Source organism: Xenopus laevis, chromosome 3S (assembly GCF_017654675.1).
Source record: "Xenopus laevis strain J_2021 chromosome 3S, Xenopus_laevis_v10.1, whole genome shotgun sequence".
Lineage (NCBI taxonomy): Eukaryota > Metazoa > Chordata > Amphibia > Anura > Pipidae > Xenopus > Xenopus laevis.
The window spans coordinates 48769348-48778362 of NC_054376.1; positions in this window are offsets into that span (position 1 = coordinate 48769348).

Genomic DNA, 9015 nt, shown 5'->3' on the forward strand with positions numbered 1-9015 from the left:
ATCAAATTGAATCTGACCCACAGTATCTTTAGGTTTGGTAGCCAACTGTTTTTTTTACTTAAAATGCAGGGCTAGGTTGGCATGCTATTAGTTTATGGGGCAGATTTACTAAAGGTCAAAGTGGCCGTCGCTAGCGAGAATTCACCAGAAGTTCAATCCACATGGATATCGCCAATTTACTAACAGGCGTAGAGGACAACTCACCAGTTCAACGCTAACGAAGTCTCGCGCCCTACTATTGGCAGGCAAATTTCGCTCAGGCAACCGATTGTTACTCTGCAAATTCACTAGAGTATGAATTTTACAGCCCATTACCTCTTTCGTCAGATTTCTTTCACCAGCTTAGACCAGACAAACTGATAGGATGAAGATGAAGCTACATCCTCCTCAATCTTATGTCAGTGACATCATACACTCTATGCTGAAAAGTCATAAAAATTATAAAAAAAAACTCTGGCGTTTTTTTCATATTTTAAAGCGGGATTGTCTTTAAAGTTGTTACTATTAAAAATGTTTGTTTTAACATTTTTTGTCTTTACCATTTGAGGGACATGCCACATTTGTTTTAGGGTGTATGTTTAGAACATTAGAGGATCTCTTTTGACTTTATTTTGCTTCCTCGGACATTTTTAATACTAAGTGGTGACTTCAAGCATTTGCAAAATCTCTAATAAAGTCGTATCTACGACCTGTATGTACCTGCCCTATTCAAACTGATCTAAGTGCAAGTGTACTAATGAAGTTTCAGTAGGCAGAAACGAAGGTTAGCGAAAGTTCGATATGAAATGCTTGCGCTAACGAATTTACGATAGTGAGAGTGTTCTGCTGCAGAGATGCAACTTCACATTTTACTGAATTACCGCAGTGGTAACAAATTTGCACCTGACGAAGTGGAACAAAGTGTGGCGGAGCCTTCGCAGGCAAAAATTCTCCCTTTTGTAAATTTGCCCTTATGTATGGGCCCAAAACAGTAAACTCCCCGATGGATCTCTGTGCATCAAGTCAGGGCTAAGATGATGGTGTTTAGACAGTAAGCCACTTTATGAGGTGTATAGACAAAAGGGGGAAATTAAAACATCTGTCTCACAACAGCAGATTTCCAGTATATATACATGACTCATTGTTATAGCTGTGTTTTGAAGATTCATTCTAGAAATGTATTTTAAAAATGATCTTTTTTATTACATCAGAATGCAAGTTACAGATGTTTCTTTGCTTTTGCATAAGTTATATTATCTTACAGAATGCAGACTGCTTTACTTGATGATTATTTCTGCACTTAGCAGGCTTATACTGTCACTTTGAATGATACTATTTTAAATGCTGCACACAAAACGACTACAAAAATGAATGTCAATTAAATAGTATAGTATAGTAAGTAAATATAAAAGACTAGGAGAATAAAGCAGTTGAGGAGAGGAGGAATAATAGTTTACAAAGTGGGCCCAAGGTGTAAGGTTTTCTGGTGGGCCCCTGGCATCTCAGCCTTAGAAAAAAAAGCATGTTAGTGGCATTCTTCAGAACAGAACCTTCATAAGAAACAAGTCCATTTGTGAGCAAGGAGCAGCTGTTCTGCATGGTACTGCTTATAGCCAGCTTCTAATCTACAAGGAACAAAAGATAACACAACTGCCAAAGAACACACACATGCACACACATAGAACATAAGGCAGCAGCTTTAGGTCTGCCTTTAGCTTGTGGAGCCACAAAATAACTCTCTCATGTTAGAGCAATCGTCATATTCTTTTAGCTAACTGGCTCTGTTTATTTTTATAGTTCTGCTAGCTGAGGCTTTTTTTCATACCAGGACTGAGAGTAATCTGTCAACACTATGCTATAATAAAGTAATGGTAAAAATAACAATTAGTGTTATCAAACTGCTAGAAAATGTTCAAATTGTCCTAAATGGTTGTTTTTGCATAGTTTATACTTACCAGCAGCCACAGTGACTTGTATTTCAGCATCCTGACTTCTATAAAACAGGAGATCTGGGGTACAGTCAGGTGCGGGTAGGAAAGGAGAAATCTCCAGCAAGAAGACTTGCCTCCTAGTTCAAATACCATGAGATAAAAAACATACATAGAGACAGTTTGCACTGTATGTTAGGTATGGTACCTGTTACCCAGAATGCTAGGAACCTGGAGTTTTCAGGACAAGGGATCTTTCCGTAATTCGTAATTTTCTACCTCGTCTGCTAAAAAAATCATTTAAACATTAAATAAACCCAATACGGACTAATTATATTTTAGTTAGGATCAAGTACAAGGTACTGTTTTATTATTACAGGGGAAAGGGAAATATGTTTTAAAGTGTTGAATTATTTAATTAAAATGAAGTCTATGGGAGACAACCTTCCCATAATTCGAAGCTTCCTGGATAAAGGGTGCCCGGATAACTGTACTGGGGTACTGTATATTGTATTTTTTTTTTTAAAAAAAGGGCTATTAACACCATTAAGTGAAAATGATTTATGTACATTTACAAGATTATAGGGGTCATGCCCCCAGGCAAGAGTACAAAAGCACCAAGGGGGGCAAGAATGCATCTGTTCTTCTGCCCGGGGACTAGTAACCCTCTGCAGAGCTCCTCATCTTGATTGTCTGAATAATGGCTAATGGTAGGGGCTAAGAAGGGGGTGTCTCTTCCCTCAACCCATCAATACAGCTCTGCCGGATGCAGAAAGATGTATTCAAGCCACTGTGGTGGCCTAGTGGATGATACCCCCTGCCCCGACACAGTTTTTTTATGTTGGAGCAGGTCAAGGGGGGCTTCATCAGTACTACAGAGAGTGCAATAATGCTCTCTGCACCAGAAGTGCCTAAATTCTGATTTACAAGCCAGAATGTCTGCTCCTAAGGGAGAAGGAAAGGCATTTTTACTTGGGGGTAGGGATGCAACAAATCCAGGATTTGGTCTTTTTCAGCAAGATTCGGATTCGGACGAATCCTTCTGTCTGGCTGAACCGAATCCTAATTTGTATATGCAAATTAGGGGTGGAAAGGGAAATCGTGTGACTTTTTGTCACAAATCAATGAAGTAAAAAATGTTTTCCCCTTCCCATACCTAATTTGAATATGCAAATAAGGTGCAGGATTCGGGGGTTCAGCCGAATCCAAAATAGTGGATTCGGTGCATCCCTACTGGGGGGTGCCAAAAGTTAGTCACCTCAAAGTGATTATATCTACTTAACTGACATCCCGGGCCCGTGCTCCTATCAGCTCGTGCTTGCGGACAGATGCAGTTTAAGTAAATAAAATCACTTGGGGGTGCTTAAATTTTGGCACACCAAGTAAAACATGCCTTCCTTTTGCTTTAAAGTTACCAGGAACCGCTTTTTGCCACCCGTAGTAATTTGCAGGGTGCTGCTGCCTGGTCCTCGTTTGTCAATTTGTCAGCAGCTGCCCTGGCTGTATTCATAAAAATAGGTGTAGGTCTATGCTTTTCTGAAATCTGTGGCAGTTCAAGGAAGGTGGAAAGCAGTATGCAAATTGCAAACAATTGCGCCTTTACACATTTTTTGCTTCCTTCCTGTAAATAAAATATTTATTGTTAGCAAAACTGTTTTGAAGTGAAACATTTTTCACCCTCTGGTGTTGTAGAGAGTTGTGAATACAATGTGATTAGTGTTTATCTCAGCTACAGAACTAAAACAAATGTTTTCTTTATGGCTTATATATTATCTGCTCAGCAATTGTGGGCCCCATAGCCCAACCAGAACATGAATGGCAGCTCCTGTGAAGACATAGCAAGACAATTTGCAATCAAGGCTAACAATAATTCTGCTTTCTTGTTGGCAGGGTCACATATCAGCCATACCAATTGCTAAGCTTTGTAGATCACATATCCCCTACATATGAATTAATGTAGAAAAGGTGACAGTGCTCTTCTGAACAATTTTTCAATGTACTTTTTTGTTTTAGCCATTTTCACATTGCTGCTATGATTTTGGAACAGGAGCACAGCAACCCCTGCTGGTCTGTCTGGGATGGGAGAATGGCAAAAGCTTAATTTTCTTTCAAAATAAATAACTGAACTGAGCATGGAAGAGTCAATATACCTTTTCTGCCTGAGCAGAACACTGTGTTAAATTTTTACCCTGCCCTTGCCCAGGCCAAATAGCAGTAGACACTCATGCTGACATATTCATATTTTTTATTGTTTCTATTTTGCATTTTAAATTTTAAACAAAAAAAGGAATTAAACATGTGAAAAAAAGAAAAGACATACTTATGAGACGGTTGTATAGGGAATTGTGAAAAGGTTGGGTCACCAAATGGCCAGGTTATAGATCAACAGCTTAATTGGTCTAGGTTCGGTCCACATCAGTAGCAGTCTCTTGGCAGGAGGTCCATGCATCCCAAATTTTGGTGAATTTTTCAGGACAACCTCTAACCATATATGTTGTTAATCTGTACTTGGGGAGTGCATTGATAGTTTCTTCCATAACTGTACCGTGGGAGGTTCCTGGAGCTTCCATTTAAGCGCTATAGCTTTCCTTGCATAGAAGAAAGGTAGGCGAAACAGTTGCCGTTGGTGTTGATGTGGGATTAGCTGGTCAATGTCTCCCAATAAAAATATCTCAGGTGACTTAGCAGGTGGGAAGCTAAGATGAGTCAAACCCATATGGTGCACATACACAGGTGTATAGTACAGTCGATGTATCATCTTATATTGTATTAGCGTATCTGCACTGCATTTCACAGTGTGTACAAAGGAATCAGTTATGTCATCCCAGTCATCCGAATCCAATGTAGGGATATCTTGTAACCATTTGTTATAACATTTTACGTATGGATTACCTCTTTGGGGATTCAACAAATTATACACATTAGACAGACACTTTTTCTTATCAGGTACCCTTAGCATAGTCTCCAGGGCTGGAGTTTCCAATGTGGGCATAGTCGGAAATTGTGCGTTCAGGTCATGTCTGACCTGAAGGTACCGGTAGAACATAGTACGTGGTAGTTGGAATTCCTGAGATAAGTCTGTAAATTATTTAAGTATCTGATCTTTATCTAGCTGGCCCAAATACTTGAGTTTGTATTTTGCCCACAAGTGTGGGTCTGGAATGTTTGCAGATGTGGTAGGCGCAGATTCAGCCATATATTGGGTATATTGGGTGAAATTTTGGGGTGTCAGACTTATTTAGAGCTAACGCCTTCCTTAAGGTCAGTGTGCCAGCTCGAAAAGTAGAGAGTGGCCACCCATTCTGGGTATGTCTACAAAAGGGTAGATTAGCTAGAGATTCAAGAGAACCAGTATCTTCTGCCAGGTGGGTAAGTTCTGCAGCTAAATAGTACAGGAAGAGATGCGTTAGGGCCAATCCTTAGGTGCGGTCAATACTGCCAATTTAATTCTTGGCTGCTTATTTGCATATTATAAAGGATGTCACCATGGATTCCAGCTTGGAGAACAATGCCACAGGTAGTAGAATGGGTGCATTCTGAAACATATACGACATATTCATATATAGTGTAACAGTTACTGCAGCTATCATAAAACCCTTAAAAATAACAAAAATAATAATAATTAATATAAACGAATGTAAAGTGCTTAGAAGGCTAATATGCGCAAGTTTATATCATGCGATAGTGTATATGTTCCCTTTAATGTCACATTTCAGATTTAAATTGGAATTTGCTGCTCCCTCAACTAATAAGGCAGAAAACTGACAGTGCAACTGCAGATTATTTTAAGAATGAAAAAAATGAGTATACTGTATATTTGGATGCTTTTACATTTTTTTTCTAGAAATGGGATTGGATTTATCTCATGTTGTTAATTCTCTGCTTATTAATTAAAATAATAAACATTATTAGTAAACTGAAGCCATAAAGTGGAAAGAATTTGCTGTGCCTCCAGACCTTGTAAATTGGGTGGCCTATGTTTGGCATGAGAGGAGAGATGTTGAGATGGAATGCACGAGAGTGAGAGTGGTGCGTCATTAGCTAAGTGATAACACACACTCGCGACACATTTAGCTATGGTTGACATGTATCAGGCTTTAATTTCTAGTGAAAGAATCATTTGTTACAGTCAGTCATAATTAACAGTTGGGACCTAAGCTAAAAATGCAGCTGCTTTATAAAATAGTAAATGGGGGCTCCTGTGTCTTTTGGAAAACTGCTTTACAAATGTGTCCAGCTTTATAAGAATGGACACTTGCTTATGAATTGCCTTTCTGAACATATCAGGCCTAATTATACCCCTATCCTTTTCTACTTGTCCTGTTTTTAGGGGCAAATTGAAATCCTTTTCTATTTCAAAACTGCCTGTCAATGATGGTGAACGGCAGCTTCCATTCATGTGGCACATAGTGATATGGACCATTTCTCAGCGGATTTATCACAACATATGGAACATGTATTTATAAAGTGCCAACATATTCTGCAATAACAACAATAATTCTAATAAATAGTTTTATGCATTAAACATAGAGAAGGTACACACAAAAATACAACCAATACAAGAATTTCTGTTTAAAAGAGCTTTAAAATACTTTGATAGAGTATATAGCAAATTAAGTATATAGACATACAGTATACACAGTGAAGTACATACTGGCAAATAGAAAACGTCTCTGATGCTGATAATATTGCAGACTGCAATTGCTCCTATCCAATTTCTGCTTACAGATAAACATTGTGCACTTATACCCTTCTCTGGCTCACACAGGGGGCTCACAGTTGGAAATAGTCTAACATTTGTGCAACAACAGGGCTCTAGACAGAGTGTGGAGTACAAGTGTTTGGCCCAGCGCCATCAGCTGAATGAGAACATCTAATTGTGGCCCTGTCTGTAGCTGTGGCAAACGTATCATTGCTGGCCAAATAGAGAGCTAGATATCACCAGTGACATTACTTGCATTTCTCTCGCTGCCAAATAACAGGACTCTGTTCAAACATTCTCTATGCCAGTAAAATCTATATACAGGTATAGAATCTATTATGCTTGGTGCATGTTGTGCAACCAATACGGATTTTTTTGAGCTTAATCACCAGTAGTACAATGCACTGTTTTATTAGAATAGAAAATTAGGAAGTCACAGGACTGACAACTGCATTCCTGTATATCGGACTTTTCTGGTTTCTTTATTAGGAATGACTCTAGGTTGTTTTCTGCCCCAAGCAGCAAATCCAATGCCCCCTAAAGGGAAATTCTTGTTCTAACAGGGCCACAATTAGCTTTGTCTGGTACAGTGCTTCTAAGGATTATTCCCACGTCCTAAGCACTATCCATATGAACCATATACAGAATGAGGAGAATTATTTCTCATTTGCATGCAAGGCACAAATAACTCTGGATAGCAATCCATAATCATTGAGCCAGGAATTTCCATCTTCATGGAATACCCTACAGCCTGATTCTCAACCACAGGTTTTTTTTAATATAGGCAAAGCAGTTGCTAATCTCAACCATAGACAGTTTTTTCATATACTGGGGGCTCATCAGTATAGCCTAACAGGTTATATATAGACCTAAAAGGTTAAACTTGATGTATGCGTGTTTTTCTTTCAACCTAACTTACTATTTTAAAGGGTTTTCTGAACAGTTTTGCAGAGCCAGGGAAGAGAACCCAGCATTTTACCCTAGCACAACAATTTGATTTTGAACTGTTCAACTCTAAATAAATGAAACGCTGGTAGCCACATTGGGACTTATTCTATTTCTTGAGGTTGTATGGAGTTTAGATGGAACACTGTTGTTTAGCTCAGACCTTCTACAGCAGGGGGGCTTACAAAGCTAGGTCATAAGGCAGCATTGATAAAAGAAAACATGTGTGAGCCTGTATTTGAACTGTTTCATATAGTCTGCATAGTGTTATGCAAAGTTCTTAATATAGTAGTATAGTAGTGGACCATCATGTTGTGGAGTTGTTTTCATCAGCAGAAATTGGGCCTCAGGGAGAATGTATAGTGCAAAATACACAGAATCAGTATACTACAAAAATAAGCATGGGGGAATGTACATGACTTTGATAAATAACCCCCCATGTCTTTTGGGTAGGTATGTACTAGCTTTTCACACAATTGATTTTGACCATTCTTTATGGCAGATTTGCTCTAGAACAATCTGAACCTTGTGCACCTCAGTAATTGATCACATATTTTTGGCCTTGGGTTTTGGGATCATGCAATAAAACAAATGTATCTCAAGGTTTCCAGGCACAAACTCCGATCTAATCCGCACAAGCTTTTCAGTGTATTTATTATAAGATAGGAGACTAGAAAAAAGGACCGCTACTGCTCCCCACAGGTACTTGTCCAGGTGCTCTGTCCAGCAGTATCCGACTGCTAAGGTACAATGAATGGAGGAACAAATTGACGGCACTTCTGGAGAAGATTTATTACTGCTGTATATCCTAGGATATACAGCAGTAATAAATCTTCTCCAGAAGTGCCGTCAATTTGTTCCTCCATTCATTATTTATTATAAGATCTTCCAGAAAATGTGCTTTGCATAAAAAAATCCGAATTTCACGATTTGTTTCGGATTTTTCACCCGAAAACTTTGATTTTGTATGCTTTTTTTCCAAAAAATCAGAAATCTTCAGGGTATTGCACGAAACACAGCACACATCAAAAAATCATTGGGACTTCTCCCATTGACTTACAGTATATGCAACCTCGACAGGTCTGAGATGCTGGATTTTCTGATTCAGACTTTTCCATCCTCAGGGTATAATAAATTCTGAAAAATTGGTTATTCGTGAAGTCAGATTTTATACTAAAAAATCGCGAATTTTTCAGGATTTTTGCTGGAGTTTAGTAAATAACCTCTTAAAATGGTCACTGGCTCAAACGGTGGCACTACAGAATATTAAATACTTATGTAAAGATGAAATAACTATGCAAATTTGATATTTTAGGATTAACATATAAAAGCTGCAGTTCAGTGATCTGAAATATAGAGCTCTCTGCTTAGTTGTTTCATGCTTTATATATTAGTTGTCAGCAGGGTCCTCTTTTGTTTGGTAAAGATATAATATTAGCAACAGTGCCCCCTCTGACAGTA